Source organism: Passer domesticus, chromosome 7 (assembly GCF_036417665.1).
Source record: "Passer domesticus isolate bPasDom1 chromosome 7, bPasDom1.hap1, whole genome shotgun sequence".
Lineage (NCBI taxonomy): Eukaryota > Metazoa > Chordata > Aves > Passeriformes > Passeridae > Passer > Passer domesticus.
Genome location: NC_087480.1, coordinates 13,765,822 through 13,779,330, shown reverse-complemented (window position 1 = coordinate 13,779,330; position 13,509 = coordinate 13,765,822). Strand labels below are relative to the sequence as shown.

Below are 13,509 nucleotides of genomic sequence, written 5' to 3'. Positions count from 1 at the left end.
ACATTCAGGCATCCATAACACTGAACAAGAGGGTGTTGGCTGAAATGCTGGTCATTAGAGAAAATAGATCTTCAGAAAATGTTTAAATCAGAAACTGGAGGACAGTATGGTGATTGCCTCAGAATAATGGTGGAAAAATTGTTACAGAAGAGGATAAAATATTTTGGAACTCAAAAGAACATTTTTAAGGAAGGTGTTATCATAATCTTTGGCACTAATTGGTATCCAAATATCTACATTTTATGAGTCAGTTGTCATGGAGTGTACCCATTACATGGAGTAGACAAACTCTACTCAGTGGTAAGAAGGAGTTGCCTTGCAAAACTGAACCACAAAGCTCTTGCTGTTTGGATAGTGATAATTTATTTTTCCTGCCATTTATTTTTTTGATTTGTATAGGGTATGAGACTAGGGTAAGACAGGGGAGTTAAAAATTTCATATTGTTTACATGTGATGTGATAATTTGAGGGATTAGAATTTGGGAACTTCTTAGAAAATATCTGTTATTTTCTTCTGTGGTCTCTCATACTCTGTGTTGGTGTCTGTGGGGGCAATCAGGATTGTGGTGCTTTGTGGGAGAATTGTTCTTCTGAAGTTCTTCACTCACAGAAGACAGGATGCCAAAAAGAGCACATTATAGCTTCTGTGAGGACCTAGAAATCCTTTTTACTTTTCCCACTTCTGGTAAACTTTCATATTTTCAGTCTATCGTTTCACCAAAGCAATATATTGGGATTTTTTTTTTCAACAACAGGTTTTATTTTCAAATTAAATTATTAAAAATAAACTGCCCATTTTACTAAATCACAATATGTGTGTTCCTTCAAGCATGCTGTGTTTCATATACACTTTGTTTTTTACAACTGAAAATCACAAGTGAAAGACCTTTTCTGTTTCTGCAATGAAAGCAAAGAATAGTTTTATCAGATATTAATGAGGTTCTGAAAAGGCATTTAATTTTTATTTATATCTCTCATTAAATACCATAAAAATCCACTCAGAGCTGTTCTCTTAGTTCTGAGTTGATGCTGAAGAATTTAGAAATAATTTTCAGTGCTTCTTGGTCCACTGAAGTGCCACCTAGACTTTCAGGTATGAGGGAATAAACCTAGAAATAATCTTTTTAGCAACAGACCATATTTTTGGTGTTCACTAATTCCATCTTCCCTTCCTTTCTCCTTGCTAGCCCAGCCAATATTCACATTAGCTGAGATATATTTGCTTTGTAATTGAATTTCAGTTTAATGTATTACTGGAAATTACTTTTGAAAAAAAAAAATCTAAGGGAAGAGGCCTCTACCACTTTCCCAAACTGAAAAACACATACACATCAACCAGATTTATTAGATCTGTTATCCTAACACAGAACACAGGCTGCTGGCTAAAAGAGAATAACTGATAGTTAACCTCTTGGGCTGGAGAGATTGTGCTTTTACTGTCTTTTGAGTTTGTTTTCTTTTCTGCTGGTAGCAAAACAGCTGAAAATGAGGGAATGTAAGGGCAGTGCTTTCTCCCCACGCAGGTGCACAGCAGTTGGTGTGGTGGGGCAGCAATAAAAGGTGGCTGGGCCATCCCCCTGTCCAGTGCCCCCCGTCCCTGCTGTCCTGGGTGCAGGTGGCTGCAGAGTTCCCTTGTTCCTGGGTGCTCTCCCCTTCCAGCTGGCTCTCACATACAATCTGATTTTCATCCTGGAGCCACTGCAGTCATTTGTGAAAGGGGGTTTAAAATCTGCAGGCACAGTATTGACAGCAGTACCTGTTAAGCACTGTCATGTTTATTTAATGGTACATCTCTGCATTTAATATTGGTGAAAAACTGGTTCTGTGTAGGGAAATTTGCTTTTTTTTCTCTTCTTTTTAATTGAAGCAAATCATATTCCTCTGATATCTTGTTTCCATGACAAGTTTTCTCCAATTAAGAAAAAGAAAAAAACAAGGATCCCCAGGCAACCTTGTTACTCTTATTCATAATTAAACCATCACACCTGAAACATCCAGCAAGCTGCTTGTGAGATTTCTGAAGTACAGGGAGAAGCCACATTAATATCTTTGGGCCTTGTGCCAGCACACAGAGATGTCTAAGCTAGGAAGTGAACCAATGCTTTATAGGAAAGAAAAAGGTATTTCCTGATTAAGCAATAATTGAATATAAAGCTTAGGGAAAAGTGAATAGTAGGACATGAAGTTTCTTTTGCTCTTCTGCAAAATGATTCTGTCATTTAGACATGAGTTCTATTTTGTAAAAAATATGCATTTTGATATTTTTTTCAATATGTAGCTTCTGCATGATGCATTACTGTGCTGCATTTCAGTGGGAAGGTCTGAGGTGAGACATTGAAGCTTTCATATTGTTGTTTTTTTGCATTAGTGATAGTTCCAAGACACACCTGGTACAACTCAGAGCACAGGCAAATAAATCTGTGGCACTTTGTATCATCATAAATGTATTTCTCCAAAAAGTTGCTTTTCTTTTCTAGAGCTGTTTCAGAGCTGTAGAATCTGGGAGAGTCAATCTACTGCCCTGGGGAAGCATTGAAGCTGCCTCAACAATAGTTGACAGGAAGACAACTGACTGAAGGGAGGTTTATATTTTTCCTTATAGTATTCCTTTAAATAAAAATCTATTTCCAAGTAGAATATCTCACTGGAGAAGAATATTATTTAAACTCCTTTTTCTTCTTCCATGTGTTGCTAAGAACCTAGAGGCTTTATGACTACCTTGTAGCTGAAAAATCAATGGGTCAGTGGATGTAACTGGCCTCTACTGGTCAGAAAATATATGTGATTTTTCTCTGTACCACTGTTCTTTCAGCAAAGAAGAGAACTTTTTCTTTTAATGTTCTTAGAAAAAGTTTTGAGAGGGAAATATTCAACTAATATACAAAAGAAAATAAAGAGGTGAGGGGCAGGGAGGGAACCTTAACCCTCCTACCAATGCTTGATGCTTGAGACTGGAAAGTATATTTGAAAGATATTTTTAATTGTTTTGTTGAAGATATAATTTTATTTCCTCCTTTTCTGTCTTCAGAAAAGGATTTTTTAATAGCAAAGTCATTCTCCTCCAAATAACAAATGCCTCTTATAGGAGCTTCATCAATGGTTTGTTTTTGGCTTTTTTCCCAGTGTCTTGTATTTTCAGCAACTCTTTTTGTATTTCCCCTCACTTGTTTCCGAAAGGTAATTATAAAAGATGGAAATCTTCTGTGACCCTGCTTAATTCCTATGAAATAGATTATCCTTGTAGCCTAAAGTAATTGGCTCTTGCAGGAAAACACCCTTCACTTGGCATGACATTGTCTCTTGCAGGCCATACTCAGGGTCATTAAATTGTCTTCTTGTTAACAGTGAAAATTCTAACCTCTGTTGCACGTGTCCCAGAACAACAGCTCCAAGTCCCCAAAAAAATCTTACATAAAATGAAGACTGAGTAGAAGCATGCTTGTTTATGAATGCATCACAGACCAGTGTAAATGTAAATCAGTGTGAGTGTCAGTGCTTCAAAAGATGCACCTGCAGTATGGGTAAGACTGGGGTGTAAAACCACCTTTACCCTGGCGCTTTCATGGGGTGTTACACAGAAATCTGGGGGTGCTTGTAAGACATTGTTAGTGCAAGAGCTTACATTTGTGCTGTTATAAATGAAGCCTGAGTTTTGGAGATTAAAAGTTGGATGGTTCCCAATTATGTTGGGGTACCTACATAATTTTTTTGATTTTTCACTTGAATTCTTCCTTAAGAAGAATTTTTAATTGTTGTTTCCAGCTGCAGCACCTAAAGTGCTCACCTCAGGCTGTGTGTGGAGAGGAGGCAGCTGCAGAGGGTGGTTTGCACCAGGCAGGATCTGGAATGCACTCTGGAGCATCACTCCCACCCAAAAAGCTGCAGAGGGAGCAGAGAATGATGAGGTCTCTGATTTAGGCAGGTCAGTGAGATGCCTGAAGGTGGTGGAAGTGCAAGTAGGCTGAAGTTCTTTCTTGGATTTTAGCATTAATTACCTTTGTCAGAACAATTCAGAAAAATGCTTGATCTCTTCTTTATGATTAATGTTCTTCATGATTAATGATGCCTCCCCTAGCCCAGCACTGTGCAAATGGCTGTTACTGCCTGCAAAGCAGGGATGTGTGCAGGGTTTAAATTCTTACAACCACTGCAACTAAGCAAATGCTGCTGTCCTATTTTATATGTGGGGAAATTGCAGTGCAGAAAAAAAATAACCAACTTGCCTACAAGGTACCCTATGGCTCAACAGATTAAACATTAATGCAGGATTTCATTGAGTATAATTCTGCTCTGGGATTTCTGTTTGTTCGTTTGCTTTGTTTGGCAGAGGTTTGAAGTTTTGATGCTCTTTTTCCTCAGTTTTGCTAAGAGCAGTTTTTATGTTACCTTTGATTCAGAATGCTTGAGGGTGGCTTTAAAATTCTGGCTGAATTGGAGTAGGAAAATCTTCTGTATATTGGATCAGTTCATTTCAAAGCCAGGAAAGCTGCTTTAGTCAGTGAAGGAGTGCTTATAGCACCTCTTCCATCATCCCCAGCAGCCTGTCTGATTTAACTCATTCAGGGTCCTGAGTTATTGGGAAAACCCAGGGGAAGATACATCTCACCTGAGGAGTCACAGCTCTACTGCCTCTGGAACGTTGGCCACAGGCATTGAAACACTTTATTCTTAATCCAATCTATGATTTTAATGCAGCTATCAAAATTTAGTGGTGTGGTTGACACATTTTTCATTCAATTATTTTACTATGCCTACATTAGGGCAATGTAATCAAGCCAAATAATGTGCTCATTTTGCCAGTTTCTGAACCTCTTATACATTTTTTGCAAGAAATTTTGGGTACCATAATGGCATTGAACCTCTGAATTTCTGAGCCAAAGTTATTAACTGTTCATGCTAACATGCCCCAGGTGGGTTCATAAGAGGGATTTTTTAGTTAGAGGATTTTTTCAGTCGGATAGGCATTCATACTCTTATTTTGGGTACACTTACTTGAGTTGTTGTATATTTTTCTCATTAAAATAATCCTCTTCTTAATTTTTGTGGAATGAAGGTTTCCTGCCCTGAGCCATTGTTCTTTAATGATTTTTATTTTTTTCATATTTCATAACTCTGAAAATTTGCAATACATTTTTTCTGGATTTCCTCTATTATTCTGCATAATTTATTCTGAATTGAAAGAGCGCAACATTAAATTGTACTAGTTCTCTCCAGTAATGAATAGCTCTTGAGACAGGTTTTTTTCTGAAACTCTCATTATTGACTTATGTCTGCTCCTATCAATATAAAGGAACATTTTACAGGTGTTTAAAGCAAACAAGTCCCAGTAAAAGTTTTGTAGTATTTGAATTAAAAAGGATGGGACACAATTCAATAAAAATAGCCAAAATAATGAAAAATAATGAATCTGAAATGAGAAACTATAGCAATTTTGAGACAAATATAGACAAGAACCCTATTTATTCTTTCTCATTTATATTACTTATATTACTTGCCTACATTCAGGAAAAAAAAAAAAAGATGGTTCTTTACCTGCCCTCTGGGCAAAACCAGTGAGCTGTACAAGTCATTTTCTCCCCCTCTTTTCAGACTACTTTAATTGGGTAGTTTGATAAAAATCTCTGTTTAGATAGAGAAACTGAAGAAATTGCATCTATATGAGTGAATAGGCACAAGGAGAAATATCCTAAGGATATTGCAGCTGTTTACAGGGATAAAGAATATATAGATTTTTCCTCCCAAAATTGTGGGGTTTTTCTTGTCATTATCTTATTGCCTATTGCAATTTTACTTCTTTCTTTTGTCTGTTTTCATAAGAGTCTGCTTGACTGAGGTCTTCCTCTTCACCTCAAGAAAAAAGAACAATGTAGCAACAGATGAAATAAGCTCAGAGAGGAAAAATTGAATCTGAACAATTGGAGTGGAAGAGAGACACGTGTAAAGAGAAAATACAATAGAAATGCTCCCAGAGAACATATTAAACTGAGGTTCTGAAAACATTTATATGTTGATTTGTCCTTGTAGGCCAGGTCATGGTCCTTTCACTGGACAGAGGTCACGGGCAGGTGGGACTCACCTCAAGTCTGTGGTGTTTGCTTTTTATTCTAAGTTTATTTCATCTGTATTTTCATGTCCAGCAAATAATAAATCTGGCCAGGGCAACACTATTTGGAAAATAGGTTTGTCTATAAGGGAGTTTTACTGTTCTGTAAATGGCACTAGAAAGTTTGGATTAGGAAATTTGATTTATATTTTGGGGACTTTAGGAAGTTAATGTTGCTATTAAGTATCTAATGGTTCTAAAATGCACTTTCAGCTGTCTGCATGTCTTCCTGCTGGCTGCTGCAAATGTGAAAACCCAGAGGAAGTTCTGTCTTATCAGAAACACCTGATCAAAGGGGAGATTTACCAAAGAAAAACTTGATTGAAAAGGTAATAGAAAAGGCAGTGGTTAAAGACGGGTAATTTTTCACTTAATCTTAGAATTATAGAAACTGTTGAAAATAAAATACCACTCTTCTATTTTATCTAGTGAAAAATTATGCCCTGAAGGATGCTTAAAATTAGTTTTCCCACTCAATTATAAAATGTCACCTCATAAGGTTGCTTTCATGAGTGTACATGCCCTTGTTGTTTACAGGACAAATAATTTTTAAAAACTTCAATATTTAGAATTAATTTTCCTTTTCATAGCTTTAATTCAGAACTAATGATAACCTTTTGGTCTTCCAGTTAGCCATTATATTATTTTCATTTGTTTTAGTCTGCATAGATCAATAAATCTTATACACAGGCACAGATTGACTTGCAGAAGTTGAGAATTCTCAGCCTTTCCTCACATGAAGATGGATACAAATATTGTCACTGAAATTTTCTTCTTCAGGTCTGGAATGTTATATTGATTTCACTATTATGTGAAATACATAGAAATAGAAAAACTAGACAGAAAATGCCAGCTGAAGTCTGGAAGCTGACTGGTCCTCCTCTGCCTGAGAATCTCACCTGGAAGAAGTATGGAAACTTAATTTTCCTTATGTGTAGTGATTTATTTTCTTAAAGTCGTTATCTTCTTTAGTAACTGCAGTAAAATCTGATTCTAAGCTCATGTCTGATTAACATTAGAATATTTTTGTCTGGTAGTTGTATTCATCACCTGTTTCAGTAAGACAAATAGATTTATTTTGTTCTATGGTGTTTTAGATAATTTATATGGATTCCTCTCCCATTCATTATCCTTAGTTCATGTTCATATGACAACTGAAATTTTGCTGAAAGGTATCAATAGATACACTAAACACTCATGATATTTTTAGATTGAAAGAACACGTGTCCAAGAAGCAGCAGCTGAAGTTTCAATTAGCTGGTGAGACATTGTTTATTTAAGCAACAAACACCTTTCTTTAAAATCTGATTATATATATATGGGACTAATGTTCTGCAATCCAGCTTCTTTGTGGTCTGCATGCAATAGTCTCTGATCACTCAAGAAAGGAACTATGATCCATTATCGTTTGGTATTGACCTGCTTCAGGAATTCTTCATGATGTAAACAGCTTCAAGAATCACAGAGAAGATTAAAAACAATTAAGGTGAGGGTTTTTAAACTGTGAGATTTCATATCTACCATTGAAAAAAGAACATTGTTTTATTTATTTTCTCAGAAGGAATATTTATATATCATTAGGAGGTCTCAGTAGTTCCTTTCTCTGGTGGGTCTCTGATTTCCAAAACAAGCCGAGTGCATTAGGGGCTTTTTTTTGTTTGTTGATTGTTTGTTTATATCTGTCGCTCTAAATACAGTCTGGTGTTCTCATGAATAGAAACTCTTGATTTTTTACAGCTCAGAAAGTTGTCAGAAGTTCCATATTTTCACTTTGATCGCCCTGCCCAGGGAGAGAGCAGCAGGCAGGGATGGATGCAGCCGAGGATGCCCTCGGGGTGTGTCAGTCCAGGACCTCCAGAGGATGGGAGCTGCTCCCCAGGGAAGGGGACGAGCACTGCTGGTGCCAGAGAGCACTGGGACAGGACTGGGAGCCCAGCAGAGAGTCCAGCCAGGTGTGGGAGGCAGGTGTGAGGAGCTGAGGCAAAGCTGAAATCACTGAGAGGGAGGAGGAGGAAGGAAAAGCAAAGTGGAGGTGGGGACAAGTGGAGTTGTAAAGATATCTGATCACGGAGACAACAGCAGTGTCTGGGATTAAGAAATGGGGCACAGATATGTAGAAGAGACTTGGCTCAGGAGTGGGAGAGGGGGAGCAGCAGCAAGTGTCCCAGGGCTGGGGAGCCCTGGGGGAAGCCCAGAGGGGCTGGAGAAAGCAGCAAATCAAGATGCCAGGAAAGGAAACCAAGCATAAGAAAATTGGGAAACCATAAACCTCAGTGATAGCATGTATGTATGATATAGGTACACCTCAAAGGGATAGATTGGTCAAAGTCTAATATTTTTTTTAATCTTTGAAAACTGAAATGTGAATATAATGATTTCTATCAAATAATTCAATTTCTTTTTTTATTGTATGAAAAACCTGGCAAAATTATTTCCTCACCTGCTCCTCTGACTTCGCCCTATGTTGAGATGAATGAGTGTTTTAATGAACTCATTTCTCTTTTAAATCATTAAATATATTCATGCTTGATAATATGCATCAGTTCTTTCTGTGGGGGAGATTATTACTAGAAATAATGTGGTGCATTAGAATTGCATTAAAATGTAGATTTAGGCCATTTTTAACTTCCTCCTGAGCTCTGTGTTGTGCAAGCAGTGTACAAAATAGATGTAGTGCAAGGTAAAAGCTGACAGGATGAGCTCATGCCTGCAGGGGTCAGCAAAGAAGCTGCTCGAGTTCTGCCCCTCCCAATCTGCTGAGATTTCCTTTGCTCTGTAGAGCACAGGACACTCAGCACACACACTCTGAATTCATCAGTCAGCTCAGCATTAATAATTCAGTGCAAATTACAATGAGCTGATCTGCAAATGTGCTTCTGAAAGGCAATGGCAGAGCTCTATTTCACTTTCAAGCTGTAAAAATCAAAATCTCACAAGAAAATATTGGAAATCCCAGAAACCTATGGTGTTGTCCTGGAAGTCACACTAAGTGTGACCTGTGTGTTTTAGTGAGTCAGCAGCTGATGGAGAGAGGATGTGCCATAGGATCTTTCTCCACAAAGGGCTGTTGAACAGTTTTGGTTATCTGAGTTTCCTGAGGGATGCTCTGCATGCAAAGGATTTAAGGATAGACCTCTAGCTCTGGCAGTTAAGTAACTTTAGTCATGATGCAAGAATAATATTTATTTTCTCAAAGGTAAAAATCTGAGGATCTTTGGTTGCATTCCGAATCCATTCTCACTACTAAATGGGGTTTCCTTTAACTCCAGCCTTTCTGCAAAGCAAAAGCCTATGTCAGTAAAATTCTCTGTCAGAAAACCATTTGCTTCTGACCAACCCAGGTTCTTGTGTGCTTGAGCCAACAGCAAGGAAGGGGAACTGAAACCTAGCCAAAGAGGGACATGGTTTTGCTGTTCCTACTAGGCAGCAAAGGCACTGAGATTGGCCAATTCAGCTAATGGCCAGCTGAAATTAAGCATTTCATTTCAGGTCAGGAAAAAAAAAATCAGAATTTTGACGTGCATTTTTTATGATTTTTTTTTAAATGCATAGATTGGGTACTACAATACCAGTTGTTTATGTATTATTAAAAACACAAATTCCTGGCTGATGTGACAGATTTTTTTTATCACCTCTGTATTGAATGTGAAACAATAGCTCAGAAGGTGGATTGCTTCTTATATTCTCAGATACAAGTAGTAATGGTATTTTGTAGAAAAATGTGCACATTCTGGACTTATTTTAAAGATAATATCTCTTCTGAGAAATCAGAAAATTGCACTGGGGACCATTACTCTCATCTTTCTTGAAGTGTAGCTTTCAATATGAGCCACAGCTGATGCTCTGGTCTGTGAGTGGAAGAGGCCATTGTCCTGTATCCAACAGAGAATGGGTCCACTTATGAATCCTCCTTTAACCTTTTCCTTTTTTTTGTTGGTACCTTGGGGTTGGAGAGCTATTCCAGTTCCTAGTTTCCTTTTAACATCACTGTTGCCTAGTGAATTGTTCCCTATCCAGTATTTTTGCAATTTATTCTTCCTGCCCAAGTGTTAAACTTTACAGCTGTCTTTATTGAATGGCATCTTTTTTTTTTTTTCCTTAGGAATATTGTCTCAGTCTGTCAAAAGAATTTTGAATTGTAGCCCTGTCCTCCAGCATCCTTGAGACCCTTTTATGTTTAGAGTCACTTGTGATTTTAAGAGCTGTATTTTCTATGCCACCATGCACTTTGGTAATGCTTTTTATAATTAAGGTATATGTCAAAGTAATTTATTGTAGTCATTAAAAAGGAAAAAAAAATCCAAAAAGATAGGGGAAATCATTATTCTTTTGGCAGTAACCCATTCAGATAGTCAGCAACACCTATTCTAAACTGAGAAATAATTTTCATTCAGGACCCTCAAATCCCCCTAAGATTTTCAGTTGCCATTTAGCCTGGAGCAATGGAGAACAGAGAGCTCCCAGGTTAATTTGCTGTGCTCTGCAGCATATGCAAAGGCCCAGTCTTCTTGTCCCACAGGAATATTTGATAATATACTCAATTTGTGACACTAAGAGCAAACAAACTGTCCAAAAGAAAGTGAAATTTGATTGCCTTCAATTCCAGGAATATAGAGAGGTTTGTTTACCCAAGTCACAGGATTTCTGGTCCCTAAGAATGAATGTAGTAATTTAAAGCCTTTGGACCTGGACTCTGTTGTACTGAATTTTACCAAAGGCTCTGTGCCTGGTGTGACTTACATTCAGCATCTTGGCCAAGGGGAATTAGAGTGACTTAATCTATCCAAACCCAATATGCAATCAATGCCAGAGGGCATTTCTTGCTCTCAGAGGAGAGACTCACTGGCTAAAGAAGGTGAGAGCTGCTAAAAAAGAGTGTGTTGTCACAGCAGGCTGGAATAAACCTCACCCCAGACCACTTTGCACAGCCACCTGTCTTAATGTATTTCTATATCCGTGGATACTTAGATGATTTTAAAGCCTCAGTTCTTTTGGTAATAATGGTGAAGTGGATTGAGAGCATAGCAAATAAATTAAATTACTTATGTAGGAGGCAGTGAAATATGACTAAATGCATTGGGATCTTGTTGTTCCTGATGATGCATCTGAATCATTCACCTCTTCTGAGCCATTCAGTTTCCTGGTGGACACACTCCTAGGAGAGAGGTTTAGCTGAAAACCACCTACAAGGAAGTGTATGCCTGAGTAAATCTAATTTAGGAAACATTAGCAATCATTATGGAAGCCTTGTTTATATTTAGGTTATTATTCACTGAACTTATAATGCCTCTGGACAGGGACTGGATTTGTTTTGTGGGGATTCTGGTACTGTAAATCTGTAATCAGAGCTTATAACCTTTGGTTTTGTACCACATGTATGCAACAGCAATGAAAGGAAAATCTTTAGTGGGAAAACAGTAAAAGAAAGTTTCCCATCCTCAAAGTAAGCCTTTAAAAATTAAAAAAAAAAAAACAAAAACAAAAACCCAAAAAACTAACCCAAACAAAAAAAGCCACCCACAAAAGAAAAAAAAAAGTGCAGGGAAAAGGATGTATGAATTGATCACTAAATAAAACATATTTAGAATTTAAATGTCTCACAAAGTTTAAAAAAAAAGCTCTGTTCAATAGTTGCCCATAATTTCATCACTTTCTGTGATGCCTGAAGGGTTTGTCACACTGGGTTTGTCTGCAGGAGCAGTAAAACCTCTGAGTTCAGGAGGAGATCCTCTCCTTCCTGCATGAGTGCCCCGAGGAAGACACAAACACCAGTGTGACCTCCAGATTTCCCTGTGGAGAGTGAGGTTCCCCTGCCCAGTGACACCTGATGTAAACCAAGGCCACTCTGCTCACTTCCCCCCGAAACACCTGGGTTTAGTGTTGGCATGCTCAGACTGTGTCTTCATCTCTGGTATTGCAGTAAAATGTAGAATGGAAGCTGCACGCCTAGGAATGTGCAGGTTTTAGGGCCCAGACTACTCAACTTCCTTAATTTCAGATTTTTTCCTGTGTGAGGAGCCATTTCTCATGGCTCCACCTTCACACTTTTGGTATAGAATTCTGACCTGGTACAGGTTTCCTGAAGGATTTTCAGTCCCTCAGACTCCGTACTTCCATGGGTGCTAACAATTTGTCTCTTACAGGCCATCTAGAAAATGCAATTACATAGGTGAGAGGATAAAATGAAACAAAAAAAAAAAAAAAAAGGAAAACAGAAAATGGACTGTTCTTTGTATTAATTAGCTAAAGAGAAATAGGGAGATGGATGAAACACTTTAAACAGACTTGCATACAATTTTCAAAATGAGTTTTCTCATCATTAAAATGTACTTTGGAGAGAATATTCCTGTTCTGGGTGTGACTGTTCTGGATTAGGGACATCCACCGACGTCTGTGCCATGTCTGCTCTTTTCTGAAACCATTTTAATCTTCTGCTGTCATTCTCTGAGATCATATCAATCTTCCACCCCCTGTCTGCTTTAAAAGAATAGGTTATTTTTTTATATACTTCACCCCCAACCTCCCCTTTTTTTTCTTTTTTTATGGTTTCAGACAATCTGACATCTTCAAATTCCATCTATCTTATCATAATAATGTGTTTTCAGTAAAATGGCCACTTAAGGAGTTTTTTTCCTCCTCTGCTGCTCCTGCTCTGGTAAATAACCAAGTTGACCCTGCTGACAGAGTTTTTTACATGTGCACATTGATGTATGCAAAACACAGCCAATAATTCTTGAATTTTGCACAGATATTTTCTGCAGAGACTTACTGCAAAGACCCGGGAAGCAGATGTGAACCTATGACAGACTGGCAAAAAATAATTTAGTAATCTGTTTCTGCAAAACTGCTTTCAGGTAGGTTTTTCCAGAAAGAATTTTCTCAGCTCATAAGATTACATTTTGGTTACCAAAGCATTGTTGGAAGGTTCAGGTACCATAAAGCTTCTAAACATTTCTCTGGTATCTAAAAGCCATCATAATTACTTATAATGTGACAAATTATTATTTTCTTTAATATTTAAATGGATGCTATTTTAAACAGTATCTGAACAAAAAGCAATTTCAATTCTCTGTTGTTATTTCTCATCCATTGGTGTGCTTGTCCTAAATTCAAAGAAATTTATGGATCTCAGATAATTTTTCTGTAATGTTTTCAATCCATTGTTCAATTTCTGAACCTATAGTATTTTCTGCTAGCTATGCACATTCATAGTCCTTTCTTTGCTGATATCCATCTAACTCTGAAGTGCAATTATATTGTATTTCCTGTTTGCAAGTATAAAAAGTCTATATTGACCCTGGTGGGATAGAAAGCTATTGCTGGTACAGTAGCCAATAAATCCTGGAGTTGGGATATGTCTGCTTTAATCTACCCTGTAATCAATTAAGTTTTGAGGTTAGGGCTTC

The 13,509-nt window shown here is 37.6% G+C and overlaps 1 long non-coding RNA gene across 1 annotated transcript in view; it reads left to right on the top strand.

Annotated features, from left to right (window-relative positions):
- Positions 1 to 13,509, top strand: part of LOC135304503 (uncharacterized) — a 77,586-nt gene that overhangs the window by 28,711 nt on the left and 35,366 nt on the right. Inside the window, exons 2-4 of the long non-coding RNA XR_010365885.1 lie at positions 6,317 to 6,432; positions 6,884 to 7,011; positions 12,852 to 12,961. This is a non-coding gene — a long non-coding RNA (uncharacterized LOC135304503). The remainder of the gene's footprint in view (positions 1 to 6,316; positions 6,433 to 6,883; positions 7,012 to 12,851; positions 12,962 to 13,509) is intronic.